Source organism: Aethalodelphis obliquidens, unplaced genomic scaffold (genome assembly GCF_003676395.1).
Source record: "Aethalodelphis obliquidens isolate GAN/ISIS:26980383/991018 unplaced genomic scaffold, ASM367639v1 scaffold26, whole genome shotgun sequence".
NCBI classification, from domain to species: domain Eukaryota; kingdom Metazoa; phylum Chordata; class Mammalia; order Artiodactyla; family Delphinidae; genus Aethalodelphis; species Aethalodelphis obliquidens.
Window position 1 is genome coordinate 10,229,343 of NW_020837970.1, and position 15,611 is coordinate 10,244,953.

General features: G+C 43.2%; 1 long non-coding RNA gene across 2 annotated transcripts in view; it reads left to right on the forward strand.

Annotated features, from left to right (window-relative positions):
* The window catches only part of LOC113629100 (uncharacterized), a 36,763-nt gene that overhangs the window by 8,626 nt on the left and 12,526 nt on the right, over nucleotides 1-15,611 (forward strand). For both annotated transcript variants that reach the window (XR_003436389.1, XR_003436390.1), the window contains exons 3-4: nucleotides 463-552; nucleotides 2,296-2,426. This is a non-coding gene — a long non-coding RNA (uncharacterized LOC113629100). The remainder of the gene's footprint in view (nucleotides 1-462; nucleotides 553-2,295; nucleotides 2,427-15,611) is intronic.

Consider the following 15,611-nt stretch of genomic DNA (forward strand, 5'->3'; position numbering starts at 1 on the left):
GGATGCACAGAAGCTCTTTAAAAAGGAGGCACAGACTGAACTAAGACCCCCTAAGGTGCCTACTCCCTCCAAACTGTTGTCAAGGCAGCCAGTGGCTCTAAGTCCTCCCGTTCAGACTGCCTCACTGTAGCTCTGCCTTCAAACACTGAACAGTACCTAAACATAGTTTGTTAAGTGAAAAGGCCTTCATCATGAACTTCATTGATGATGAATGTCTGCAACAAAAACTTTTGTTTTCAAATCTAGGGACCACACATTAAGGGGAGAAACCAGTTTAAACAAAAGACCCACCAAGGACATTGGAAATGAGCCTGTTTACAAGGATCCACATCGCCTAACAATATATTTTACAACCAACAGAATTACTGAGGCATATGTACAAGAAGTTAATTTGCAAAGTGCCTTTTTAAACAGCCCTCAAATTATGTCTGAATGAAAGCTATCTTATTCATACTTCTCTAGGTATCCAAAGAATAAAACCTGAAATCAAAGACTAGAAGCAGAAAATCTGGAGGTTCTGACTTACATGGGCTCCTGCTTCAGATTAATAAGGTAACATTAATGGAACCATGGGGCAGGTTACTAAATCTGAAGGCTGTACTCTTAGGCTCTGAGAGCAACTGAGACTCCTTCCCCTATAATCTCTAACAATGATGATGATGAGGAGGATGAGGAGGATGGTATTATCTGAGCACTGATTTTGTGCCAGGCACTGTGCTAAACACTTTGCATAGATTATCACATTTAATCTTTATAATTTCTCTATGAGATAGATTAGGGGTCCCCAACCCTGTTAGGAACCGGGCCTCACAGCAGGACGTGAGCGGCGGGCGAGTGAGCAAAGCTTCATCTGTATTTACAGCCGCTCCCCATCGCTCGCATTACCGCCTGAGCTCCGCCTCCTGTCAGATCAGCAGCGGCATTAGATTCTCATAGGAGCGGGAACCCTACTGTGAACTGCGCATGTGAGGGATCTAGGCTGCGCGCTCCTTATGAGAATCTAATGCCTGGTGATCCGAGGTGGAGCTGAGGCGGTGATGCTAGTGCTGGGGAGTGGCTGCAAATACAGATTATCATTAGCAGACAGGTTTGACTGCACAGAGACCACAATAAATCAACTGCTTGTAGACTCATATCAAAACCCTATCAGTGAGTGGCAAGTGAAAACACGCTCAGGGCTCCCACTGATTCTGCATTATGGTGAGTTGTATAATTACTTCATTATATATTACAATGTAATAATAATAGAAATAAAGTACACAATAAATGGAATGTGGTTGAATCATCCCGAAACCTTTTCCCCACCCTCCGCTCCACATCCCACTCTGTGGAAAAATTGTCTTCCATGAAACCGGTCCCTGGTGCCAAAAAGGTTGGGGACTGCTGGGATAGATAGTATTATTTTCCCCACTTTACAGATGAAGAAACTAAGGCACCATGCTAGTTAAGGTCTCATGAATGGTAATTTGCAGAACAAGCATATAAACCCAAGTCTGGCTGAAGCTGAAGACCTTAACCAATATAAAATACTTAGATCGTCCAACAAGAAATTTTTGTGAAAAGTTGAAAAGGAAGCTCCCTAATGGACAGTGGGAGTTCCTATCATTTTTTATCTCACGAGGAGTTTTCATTTTCAATGCATCTGAACAAGTTCTTGGGGGTTTTGTTTTTGTTTTTGTCTCCTATAAGGAAGGCACTAATGTCAAGGGTAATGCAAAAATGATTACGACCCTCTTGGGTTTCTCAAGGAGCTCAAGGTCATCTAATCCTTAACAAGAGGCGGTACAGAATAGTTAGAACGCTGAATATGGTGTCTCATTCCAGTAACATCCTAGCTCTAGGAGATGAAGGGAAGGAATGATCATGTCTACTAAGTATATAAAAGTTACGATTTGCTGCTGTTAGCTGAATCATGTCAGGGGACAGAAATCCCGTTAGCCAAAGTAATCAACAATTCTCAGCAGGACCAGTACAACTTCTGGTTAATCATGTACCCGTGTCTTTAAGTGAACTGTGGGTTGTGATCCTTATGAATAAGACACAAGACTAAAGGAAGGAATGGATCCTAGACAGGACTGATCCTTGTGGCCTGTTCTCAGTAAACACTGTCCCTGAAGAAAACACCACTGCTGTGAGCTGTCAGCCAGCAAACCGAGGCAGGGACAACAGGGAGAAAGGCAGGGGAGATCTTTGGAAAGAACTCTCCCCTCAGCGTGACACTTTCAATCTCAAGGATCTTTCCAGAACAGTCCCAGGAATAAATGGGTACACCTGTTCTTTGTATTTTGATTGCAGAAACCAGTCCATCATCTGCCGCCAGCTGGACCCAGTGGATCTCAGTGCTGCCTGCCATCAGAAATCTGAACCATGCACCGATTGCTTGCTCTGTGCTCCACTTCCACGACCCAACCCTGCTTTCTGTTCAGGTAAGGCAAGCCCAGCTGTGTTTTTCTGCACCCCTGAAGTCTGCAGCGGTCTGTGATCAGGACGTAAAGTCTTATCGATGGCAGTGGAAAGCAGGATGCACTCCAGATTTTGGATAAAATAGCTCCAATGCTCCTTTTCATTTATATATGACTTTACATGACAAAGCCCATCACATTCATCATTAATTAAGCCCGCCGCTTGGTGCCCTCTGAGGCAGGGCTGAAATAGTCTGCTCATTTTACAGCTGACAAAACAGATAGCAAGGCTTAGGGGTTTGCTGAAGTGAAGTGGTGTTCAACCGAGGAAGGCTGCCCCAATTCCCTTTCTAGTTCATTCTTTTTTGGCCTGGAAGAGGCCTTCAAAGTGCCCAGCTCTTAACTCCAAACAGCTTAAGGAAGTCAGCTGGGAAGAGTTGCTTGGCAGGGGAATGGCAGCTGTCACAACCAGAGCACAGTGTGGGGCTTGAATTCTTTGAAAACAGCCAAGTCATATTTCTCTGGCTCTCAGTGGATGTTAAACACACATGCACATAAGGTTTCTCCTGCCAGGCCAGAGAGCAGGCCAGGAAATGTGGGCAGTTGTAGCAATGTCATATTTGACCTGGTGGAAAGCCGCCTACCCACTACCCACACTTCACCCGTCTCTTACCAGATCCTTTATATTAAAATTTTAAATGAACTCAGAATTGAACCTATTCCAAGAGCAGGCCTAGTCCCATATTTGTGGCATGTGGGGAACAGGAAAAATGGTGGCCCACATATCATGTGTCTAAATATAAAAAAATTATAGCTGAAGCTAACAAGTTAGCCTTGACAGGCCAGTTAGCCTTTCCTACCTTGACAGATATATGTTTATAATGACCTATAAAATCAGTTTGATTGATGCAAAACTCCTCAGAGCTCCACACCAGAATGTGGTGGTTCCAGGAAAGCACTTCTGGCCTGATGTCATTTCCCACTCGCAGGCCTGGCCCATATCATAAAGGGCCTTATATACACACGACGATGATCCCACCCCACATACGTCCAAGCTCCTGCCACTTCGGCACCCCCTCACAGCCACCGCTTTGGGCCTGTGGTACCACACCAATGGCACGGTCTCCCTTTGGAAGGGTAGATCAGGAAAAGAGGTTCATACCAGTCCTGGAAGCAGGGACTTTGGCAGGGAATTCTGGACCTAAAAGCAGAGCAAGGATCTGAGTGAATAAATCACTTGGCCTGTGGATTCCTCACCCAGTGAAGAGGAATGACCAGAAGAGAGCAACAGTAGAGCTGTCTAAAGAGTGGGCCCCAGGGAGGGGCCTCTTGCCAAGACCTAAGAGCAAATGCTATCCAGCCAAATAATAAATCAGCCAAAAGTGTGAGTTAATACTGGAGACGGCACAAATCTGGATACCATAAATAATTTCACTTCAGCTACAAGGCACAGAGGCATGAGCGATTTCAAGTGTTATGTCTGCTGCCTCCCACAAATAACTTACTCTGGGCAGTAGGCGTGGTCTCCAGTAGGTGTAAAGGCCAGAAACCAAATGAATAAGCTCTGTAATTAAATATTTTACTCAAGAGGCTGAGCTCCCATAAAAAAAGCAGATACCAAAGCTCTAGGTGGTGACCCTAGGTTGGGTATCCCTACTATTGCCTCCCCAAAATGGACCAAGTGGGTAGAAGGAGAGATTCCCCGGGCCCCTGGTCGTGTGCTGCATTGGTCTTTGTGGAGAGGTCCTTGGGTCAGCTGAGGTTTCGAGGGGCCGTGGGACAAAACAGACCCCTCTGTCCACATCGCTTCCCTTAGAGTCAGAGCCATGATCCCAGTCCTGGGGCTTGAAATGCAAAGAGGTTAACATTACAAGCTCCCGTATTAACTCATCGATCAACTTTGTTTAAATTAATGATTTACAACATTTAATTTTAAGGGAACCATGTCCACATCTAAAAAGTATTTTTATCATCAAATTCTCAAGGCAAAAGATGTAAATAAGGAAATGTGTAAGATGTATATTTTGATGCTAATTTGTGGCTGTGCTGTATGTCAATGGTAACAGCATTGAATTCTGGATTCTTTTTTTTTTTTTTTTTTTTACTTTTGGCTGTGTTGGGTTTTCGTTTCTGTGCGCGGGCTTTCTCTAGTTGCGGCGAGCGAGGGCTACTCTTCATCGCGGTGCGCAGGCTTCTCATTGTCGTGGCTTCTCTTGTTGCGGAGCACAGGCTCTAGACGCGCAGGCTCAGTAGTTGTGCCTCACGGGCTTAGTTGCTTCGCGGCATGTGGGATCTTTCCAGACCAGGGTTCGAACCCATGTTCCCTGCATTGGCAGGCAGATTCTTAACCACTGCGCCACCAGGGAAGCCCTGGATTCTTGATTCAAAGGCTTTAGTCCAACCTTTTCTGACAGCACTATTCCTAATATATGAAGGACATATTTCCTTAATGATCTTTCGATGGTGGTTATATAAATTAATACATTAATTTGTTTTTCTTTTAAAATGGAGATAAAAATAGAGCCCAAATCAGAATAAAAGAGTCAATTCACACCATCACATAGTGGTCACATCTGTGGAGTGGACAGACAGATCCTCTTCCTGCCCCTACAGCCTTCTCCCCCACAGATCCACTATCTGTTCAGACAGACCCATTCTGTATAGCCAGGGACAATCTGTGTGCCTATACTGACCCCATTTCTGGTTGTCACTTGATAACATGGCCCATCTACTTTTGTGTTGCCACCCACACAAGTATCCAACTTCCTGAAGGCATGCCCTCAGCCTCCCCACCACAGTTCAAGTTTCCACATTATCTGATCCATCCTCCTCACCCATCCAGTTCAGGTGAATTGTATGTCCAAAGAAGGTGATGTGATGCTGTCAATAAGACCTTGCTGGAATGGTACAGTCCTGTCATTGAATGAGAAGAATGACTCTCAGACAATGCTGATGGCTGCTAGTAATACCTGATGTCACTGATATCGAGGAATGTAACCTTTCATTTATCTAGAATAGTTAGGGAACAGGGAGTTCTAATATACTGGATAATCGCTTAACTATAGACTACCAGTTTTGAAAGAAAAATAAACTAATTTGGAAAGAACTATAAATAACACAACAGCACATTCCTGGCAGATCATAATTTTACCTGGCATTGTAATTATTTACGAGTGTGCTCCACCTCCCCTGCAAGGCCATCAGCTTCTCTCCTTTTTTTTGGCCCCGCTGTGTGGCATGCGGGATCTTAGTTCCCCAACCAGGGATCGAACCTGCACCCCCTGCATTGAGTGCAGAGTCTTAACCACTGGACCACCAGGGAAGTCCCACCACCGGCTTCTTTTTTTTTTTTTTCTTAACCATCCTTATTGGAGTATAATTGCTTTACAATGTTGTGTTAGTTTCTGCTGTATAACAAAGTGAATCAGGTACATGCATACATATATCCCCATACCCCCTCCCTCTTGCACTTCCCTCCCACCCTCCCTATCCCACCCCTCTAGGTGATCACAAAGCACCGACTAGCTATCTATTTTACATTTGGTAGTGTATATATATCAATGCTACTCTCTCACTTCGTCCCAGCTTACCCTTCCCCCTCCCAGTGTCCTCAAGTTCATTCTCTACGTCTGTGTCTTTATTCCTGTCCTGCCCATAGGTTCATCAGAACCTTTTTTTTTTAGATTCCATATATATGTGTTAGCATACGGTATTTGTTTTTCTCTTTCTGACTTACTTCACTTTGTATGACAGACTCTAGGTCTGTCCACCTCACTACAAATAACTCAATTTCATTTCTTTTTATGGCTGAGTAATATTCCATTGTATATACGTGCCACATCTTCTTTATCCATTCATCTGTCGACCACCATTGGCTTCTGAAGAGATGGTCTGGATCAGTTTCATCTTTATTACCCTTATAGTACCTGGAGAGTTGCTTTATATATTGTAGGTGCTAAAAAATTTTTTTATTAAATGAAAATATAGTTGACCCTTGAACAATGTGGGGGCTTGGGGTGCCTACCCCACACGGTCAGAAATCTGCATATAACTTTTCACTCCCCCGAAACATACTGCTAAAAGCCTACTGTTGACTGGAAGCCTTACTGATGACATAAACAGTCCATTAATATATATTTTGTATGCTATATGTAATGTATACTCTTCTTATAATGAAGTAAGCTACAGAAGAGAAAATTTTATTAAGAAAATCATAAAGTAGAAAAAAATTTACAGTACTATACTATACTTATTGATACTGTATGTTTATGTTGTCTGTTTACAAGATGAATCTTCTGTCAGTATCTACATCAATATTGTCTTATATGATACAAAACACTGTAGATGTTATCCAGATAACTAACACTATTACCCAAAAACTGGGTTCACCTCTTGGTGGGTGTTGAGCCAAAAGACACAACCAAGCCAAAGAGCAGGAGAAGGAAGGACTTAAGCAAGTAAGGAGCACACTGGGGATCTTTCCCAAAGAAGTGTCTCCACTTAAGCTAAAGGTACATGCATATTTATGTAGGGGCTTGAGCAGAGGAGAATTCAGCATAGAATTGGGCAAAGGTCGACAGAGTCCAAGCTTTAGTTGATTGAAGTCACAAGGGTCAGAAAAGGTCAACATCATCATCCTTTACGTTCTGGTTGATCTGGTGATTGACTGCTTCAGGCTCATCTTTACCACTGAAATAGAACTGGAAGCCTTTACAGCTGATTTGCTATCTTTGCTATTGTTACTTCTCTTGCCTGGTAACAGTCATTTGTTCCTGCTTCTTTTGTTCCCTTAAGATTATTAATTACTGAGATCTGTTTGAGGATAAGCACTGTGGCCAGGCTTAGATCACAAAATGACTTAGGCCAAAAGTGGCTTCTCTTTGTCAAGAAAGCCATGCCTGGTTCTCTTTCTCTGGGGACTCTCTACCCAATCTGCTTACAAAATCCCCCCTTGAGATATTTCACTCTTCAGTCCTGAGGGGTACTGGACTGAAGGTAAGTCTTCTGTAATTGCTTCCTGCTGAGAATGGATGTTTTAGTCTTCCTAGTTAGAGGAGTGAAAATCTCTTGCTGCTAGAGCTAGGTAGGTTTTGGGGTCCACCAAAGTAGTGTCTGAACCTTGCTTGAATAGCATTATTCTAGCAGGTGTAGAAGAGGCACAGTGGGAGAGACAGTTAACAGCAACTTTGCAACATCATTAGCACAGACTTGAGCTAAGAGCCCCCTAAACCAAACCATTTTTCTAATATTTTCCCTAAACTGGGAAGGGGATCATTCAGAGACGAGATTTGGTTTTTCATGTGCATCATAAGTTGAGTTATATTAGAAGACTTATCAGGTATTAAAAACAGCATTTGGTATATATTATAGCATAAGTTCCTCCTTGAGAGGCTGTTAAAATATCAAGGGCCATGCAGTTTTGTAGGACCGCTTTTTCATCATAGAAACTTTTTTTTTTTTTTTTTGTGGTACGCAGGCCTCTCACTGTTGTGGCCTCTCCCATTGCAGAGCACAGGCTCTGGACGTGCAGGCTCAGCGGCCATGGCTCACGGGCCCAGCCGCTTCGCGGCATGTGGGATCTTCCCGGACCGGGGCACGAACCCGCGTCCCCTGCATCAGCAGGCGGACTCTCAACCACTGCGCCACCAGGGAAGCCCCATAGAAACTTCTGAGTTCATTAGACTGACAGCCTGATTACTGTTGTTAAGGCTTGCTGGGTAAATTTTGTTAAAGCCTCTATGTGAGTGATGATGACGTCCTCTGTCTGTTTGATTTCTTTCTTCTTCTTTTTTTTTTTTTTTTTTTTTTTGGCCACACCATGCAGCTTGCAGGATCTTAGTTCCTTGACCAGGGATTGAACCCCAGGCCCACTGCAGTGAAAGCTGAAAGCACCAAGTCCTAACCACTGGACCACCGGGGAATTCCCCTCTATGTTTGATTTCTAAAAGCATCCTCTCCTCAATGGCCAAAGCAGATGTACAATGCATGTTCTACAGGCCACAAAACAGGCCATTCTGGTCAGTAAAGTTTAAGTTAAACCATGTATAAGCCAGCATGACTTGCCCATATCTCAATATGAAGATTTTTTTTCATCATTTCCCCTCTTGATTGAAAGTCTTTCAATAGACAAAAATATTTGTCCCTTGATGCCAGGGTGGTTGATGCCTGCCCTGGGTTCATCATGTCCCTTGGTGCTAAGCCTCCTTTTTGTTAATATATAGATATTCTTCTAGTTATCCACATTGGGGGAAGTTAATCAATATTGTGAACAGGCTCAGAGGTATGTTAATGGGGAAACATTTTGTAGGTTATATATACATTTATCCATTATACCAGATTGTAACACAAACATTGTACATGTGCTTATAGCAGTAGACTTAAAGCAAGCAGTGATACATGTCATGAGTAGTTACACTCTGTGATAACTTCACTAGATAATTTTCTTTTCCTCCTGAACATCAGGGCAAACATATGGCTAACACAATAACATTCAATTTTGATAGGGCCTTGACATGGGGCATCTGATCTTCTTCTAAAGATACATTGTTGTGATAAGCTTCAGAAACAAACTTAGAGTGTCTTTTTAGCAATTCATTTAAAATTTACAATTATGTAATGTAACAATAAGTAGCTATCTGGGAGGTGAGTCTCAGGCAGTAAATACAGACCTCAATTAACAAAACTTGATTTTAGTATCCACTGAAACATAATTTTTCTCTACAATTACCCTCATTTTTAGCAAATATAGCCAAATTAAGACTAATTTGCAAAATAAGTCTGATTAATTGATTACTTAGGCTCTTCTAAGTTGGCTCGGCTGGAGCTTTTCATAAGGAATCTCAATTGAACTTTTGAAAGGTCTCTTAAAGCCAGGAAAGCCATGCCATGGGCCTGTCACAGATTTCACATGAAATATCTATAGATTTGAGTGAATTCCGCCCTTTTCAAGGTCCCCCAAATACCTTGAGGTTCCTGTACCTTTTAGGTGGTGGCCTTCTTTATTTACCTGATAATGCTGCTGGGAACTTAAGAATTTCTAATTTTTGGAGGGATCAGGTAGAAAGAAAAAGACAAATGATCCTGTTTTACTTCCAAAGGTATAATTTACCAAATTGCTGTTAGTCATAATTAGCTTGAGCGGAAGGGTTTCTTTATATCTGGAAAACACAGATTAAAGCCAGTAACATTTTAGACAAAAACAATAAAAATTATAACCATATTCATTAGTTCACTCAATAGCTAATCCTTTTTGTTAACAGTTTTATGAAGCCATCAGGTTTTCATTAAGATTCTTTAATTTCTTACCCAGTTCAGTGGTATGATCAGAAATTTATCAAAGACCTACACTTATCAAAACATCCTTCCTAAGAATCTTCTTGAAGATGAAGCACTTTTGCAGAACATCAGAGTAGAACAATAACTGTCTGTAAATGACAAGACTTAAAAAGGCGTGATTGGGCTTCCCTGGTGGCGCAGTGGTTGAGAGTCCGCCTGCCGATGCAGGGGACACGGGTTCATGCCCCGGTCCGGGAAGATCCCACCTGCCGCTGAGCGGCTGGGCCCGTGAGCCATGGCCGCTGAGCCTGCGCGTCTGGAGCCTGTGCTCTGCAACGGGAGAGGCCACAACAGTGAGAGGCCTGCATACCGCAAAAAAAAAAAAAAAAGGCGTGATTAACACCTGATTACAATGTAATTGACAAAGAATGTTGGTTACTGCTGTGACATACAACATTTTAAGATAATACCTAGAATTACGACAGATAACATTATATACCAGGACATATCCAAATTTTATATAATTTCTAGAGTGTCTATATTAATAATATATTAATAACATTTATCCCTACAGTATAACCTGAGAAAGCTTGTCACTCATTTGACAGTGCTTCCCATGTAATTTAACATACCAAATAATCCTAGTTAATTTAATATCTCTCTCTGAGGTGCTTCAGGGGTCCTCTGAAGCATCATAGTTAGCTGGAGGTCAAAAGAACTTCAGTTAGAATTTGATATTTGGGGGACTTCCCTGGTGGTCCACTGGTTAAGACTTTGCACTTCCACTGCAGGGGGCACAGGTTCAGTCCCTGGTTGGGGAACTAAGATCTCATAAACTGTGTGGCATGGCCAAAATTTTTTTTAAAAAGAATATGATATTTGGGAATTTTGTCAAAAATATCAAAAGGTGGGGTGGAGTCAAGATGGAATACTAGGAGGATGCAGAATTTGCATCTCCTCACAACTAGGGCACCTACCAGGCACCGGTGGGGGACCACAGACACCTAAGGGGACAGGAGGAACCTCCAGCGATCGGGTAGTACATGGGGTGTGAGGGGAGTGAAGGTGGGGGGAGAAGTGGAGGTGGGATGGGACTGGCGCCCCTGAGGGGTGGCTGGGGGAGGGGAAGGGATCCCACGCCCAAAGGGGGAAATTGGGGGACCACTGGGAGGGCAGAGGATCAAAAGGGAACGTGGCCACACTTCCCCTGCCCACTTGGGCCCCCAGGAGCCTGCTGAGAGCTGGGGCCTGATCCTCTGCCCACCGAGGCCCCCTCCTGCTGCGGGTCCTGAGGGAGTGGGAGGGAGGGAAGGGGGAACAAAAGTAAAGGCCGGACCTCCTGGACCGGCATCCCTGAGGGGCAGCAGGGGGAGGGAAGGAATTCCTACAGCCAGCGGGACCTACCCACGGTTAGGGGTCCAGTGACGACGGGGGAGACCCTGGGTGAGATGATGGGTGAGGGGTGCAAAGGACTGGAAGGGAACGTGGCCAGTGCTTTCCCTGTCCACTTAGGCATCACACCACGTGCTCCTGGGCCGAATGCTCTGCCCTCGGAGCCTCCCTCCTGCTGCACAGAGTCCAGGCCCCGCCCCTACACCCCCACCCAGGGCCCCATCTCTACACTCGGAGACATTTGCGCACTCCAACTGCGCTAAGCGTGAAACCCACCCACACACCCTCACTCAGGGCCCTACTGCCAAACTCCGGAACCCCACACTCCAGAGGACCTCCTTTCCACGTGCTGCCTCTCCCCTTCTGCGCAGGTCCTAAGCAGAGGCCCTGCCCCACATTCAAACGTCACCCCGCCACCTGCTTAAGTCCCGCCTCACCCTAAACCCCGCCCCTGCCTAAGTTCCACCCCCCCATCCCCGCCTAAACTCCACCCCCATAGCCAAGGCTTTTTTTTTCTTTTCTTTTTTCCTTTTTTAGATTGGATTTTGTTTTACCTTGTTGATTCATTGTTGTTGATTCTTTTATATTTTTATTTTTCCTAATCTTTTATTTTTCTGATTTTATTTTATTCTTTATACTTTATTAGTGATCCCTCCTTTTGGTTTGTTCTTCCCCCTCCCCCCTTTTCTGTTTTCTTTTTTCTGTTGTGGTTTTATTTCACCTTGTTGCAGTTGTTTCAATTATAGTTTTATTTTTCCTAATTATTTTTTATCTTTCTAATATTTTGTTTTTTATTCTTTGATATTGTACTGCTCCTTTTTTTCTTTGTTCCTTTTTTTTTAACTGTGCCATGAAGCTTGTGGGATCTTGGTTCCCAAGCCTGAGGTCAGGATTGTCTGACAACCCCTCAGAGTCCAAGCTAACCTGGCCAGACTATCACCCAAAAACTGGGTTTGCCTCTTGGAGGGTGTCAGGTCAAAAGCCACAACAAAACCAAAGACCAGGAGAAGGAAGGATTTATTACTTGGAGCAAGGAGAACACTGAGGTTCTTTCCCAAAGCAGTATCTTCCTGAACAGCAAAATTAGGGAATTTTTAAGCTAAGCATACACGCATATTCATGAATGGGCTTAGGTGGTAGGTAGAGTCCAAGCTTTAGATGATTGAAGTCATGAGGGTCAGAAAAAGTCAACCCTATCATCCTTTAGATTCCAGTTGATCTGGTGGTTGAGCACCTGAGGGGGCATTTAAATTTTGCGAAATAGCTCAAGATGGTGCTTCAGGCTAGCCTTTACCATTGAAATAGAACTGGGAGTCTTTACAATTTGTTATCTTTGCTATTGTTACTTCTTTTGCCTAAGTTTGTCCTTTTGTTCTCTTAAGATCATTATTACTGAGACCTGTTCAAGGACAAGTACTGTTGCCAGGCTCAGATAACAAAATGGCTTAGGCCAAAAATGGCTTCTCTTATGTCAAGAAAGCCATGCCTGGTTCTCTTTCAACAGGGATCCCCTACCCTATCTGCTTACTGGACAAGATTAACTGCACAGTTCTTGAGTCATTCCTCCTCCCCTGTTGAGATGGGGACAGAAGCTGATTTGTTGGGTGAATGCCACTCACTTCTTCAAAGGGACACTCCAGATCAAGATGTCTGGAGTAGCCTCTGAGTCTGATAAGTGAGCTGAGGTGCATGGACCTGACAACTCAGGCACCAAGAGGGATTCTCCTATGCCCTTGCCTGCAGGACCCCAGCAACATAGAGCTGGGAGAACCCAAAGGGGCTAGGCGAGATGTCCCTGCGTGGTTGCCAAAATTTTTACCAAAAAACTGTATTGACCTCTTGGTGGGGGTCAAGCCAACAGATACAGCCAAGCCAAAGATCAGGAGAAGGAAGGATTTGTTACTTGCAGCAAGTAAGGAGAACACTGGGGATCTTTCCCAAAGCAGTGTCTCCCTGAACAGCAAAATTGGCAAAGTTTTTGTTGTTGTTGTTTTTTGTTTGTTTTAATATTTATTTATTTTGGCTGTATCGGGTCTTAGTTGCAGCATGCGGGATCTTTGCTGTGGCATGCAGGATCTTTCGTTGCAGCATGCAGGCTCCTCATTGAGGCACGTGGGCTTCTCTCTAGTTGTGGTGTGCGGGCTCTAGAGCATGCAGGCTTAGTTGCCCTGCAGCATACGGGAATCTTAGTTCCCTGACCAAGGATCAAACCTGCATCCCCTGCATTGGAAGGCAGATTCTTAACCACTGGACCACCAGGAAAGTCCCAAAATTGGTGACGTTTTAAGCTGAGGGTACATGCATATTCATTCATGAAGGGGCTTGAGCAGAGAATTCAGCATACAGTTGGGGATTGACAGAGTCCAAGCTTTAGTTGATTGAAGTCACCAGGGTCAGAAAAGGTCAACAGCATCATCCCTTAGGTTTCAGTTGATCTGGTGGTTGAGTGCTCCAGGGAGGTTTAAATTCTACAAAACAGCCCAAGAAAGTGCTTCAGGCTAATCTTTACCATTGAAGCAGAACTGGGAGTCTTTACAACTGATATATTACCTTTGCTATTGTTACTTCTCTTGCCTGATAACAGTCATTTGCTCCTGCATTCTTTTGTTCCCTTAAGATCATTAATTACTGAGACCAGTTCAAGGACAAGCGTTGTGTCCAGACTTAGATCACAAAGTGGCTTAGGCCAAAAATGGCTTCTCTTATGTCAAGAGGAGCCATACTTGGCTGTCTTTCTCCGGGGACCCCTTACCCTATCTGCTTACAACACTAGACATCAAAAATGAAAATATAATGTGAAAAAAATCCATATTTATTTACAGATAAAATGATTCATGCATTGATAACAAAGAAGGAGCAATATGATTGCTTTATGGTAGCCTAGTGTAATTGATACTATTGCTTCACTGTAACTTAGCATATACCCACATGAATGGTTATACCATTTTTATGGCATACAGTATTACAGTCATATTCATACTACAGTATTAGAAACATTGTTATTTTTTTTTAAAAACCACATACCCGTGATGATAGGCAGATATGCAGTTTCTCCAGTTACAAGAGAGAGACAGAGAGACAGAGAGAGAGGGAGGGAGAGAGAGGCATAGTATATGGTCATGTAATTCTTTGAAAGCAAATTTATGAAACAGTAAGAAAACTAAAATTAATTTCGTATTAAATATCACTCACTTCATGCTTACGTATGGATAGGCTATCTACTTCAAGTCTTGCACAGGATGTTCTATATGTATATTTTTGGATATTTATTGAAAAAAAATCTGCATGTTAAGTGGACCCATGCAGTTCAAGCCCATGTTGTTCAAGGGTCAACTGTACAGAACACATACTATAATTTACCAACATGACTTAAACCTTCTTTGATAACTCAGAAGGCCCTCCAGGATCACACATTTCTTCAAGCTTATTATTATGTGTTTTATCTCTGGGGATGTTTAATATAGGCCAAGTGACGAAAGCAGAATTCTGTAATGACTGGAAGACAGAACTTGATGTCCACTGACTCATTCCAATTCTAAGTCTATGTGCGTGTGTCTTAAAGTCAAATATAGAAGTGATCCCATTTATTACTACCTAAAAGAAACACCACATCACAGTGCAATTGTTTATGAAAATAGGTTACAAATAAGGAGTGTTAACCAGCTTCTGATTATAAACCTTAACCAGGGCAAGGAATGTATCTTAGAGATTTTTGAAAAGGTAGGCTATCATTAATTAGTACCATTAATATGTTATTACCAGCGGCCTCCCCTGCCCCCGTCGGCCGGGGTGCTCTAGATGCTGCACGGAGACCCCCTGCGCCCCTGCGAACATGGCGCTGGAGCGTGCGGGCCGCGGTCTGCAGCCTGCGTGCGCGCCATCGCTGCGCCCAACGCGCCTTGCTCCCCGCTGCCTTGGGTACTGCGGACGGGCGCCCTCGGGGCAATGCGCCCCGGCCATAAATTCACAAACATGAATACGTAACAACAGAAAACAGTGTTGGAATAGTGCGAATCAGCAATTTTGCATAGGAAGCTTTGGGAGATGTTGTTTACTGTAGTCTGCCTGAAGTTGGGACAAAATTGAACAAATGAGGAATTTGGTACTTTGGAAATTGTGAAAGCTGCTAGTGAACTCTATTCTCTTATCAAGAGAAGTAACTAAAATTAATGAAACTCTAGCAGAAAATCCAGGACTTGTCAACAGATCTTGTTATGAAGATGGTTGGCTGATCAAGATGACACTCAGAAAGCAGAAACTAACACACCATTGTAAAGCAATTATACTCCAATAAAGATGTAAAAAAAAAAAAAAAAAAGATGACACACAGTAACCCTTCAGAACTAGATGAACTAATGAGTGAAGAAGCATATGAGAAATATATAAAATCTATTGAGGAGTGAAAATGGAACCTCTAAATATACTAGTGTGAAACAAACAAAAATATGTTATTACCATTATTTTATTAAAGCCTAATCATCAGATTATAATCTACTAATTAATGCAAACGTATTTACCATTATGTGCCTGATATATGCCAAA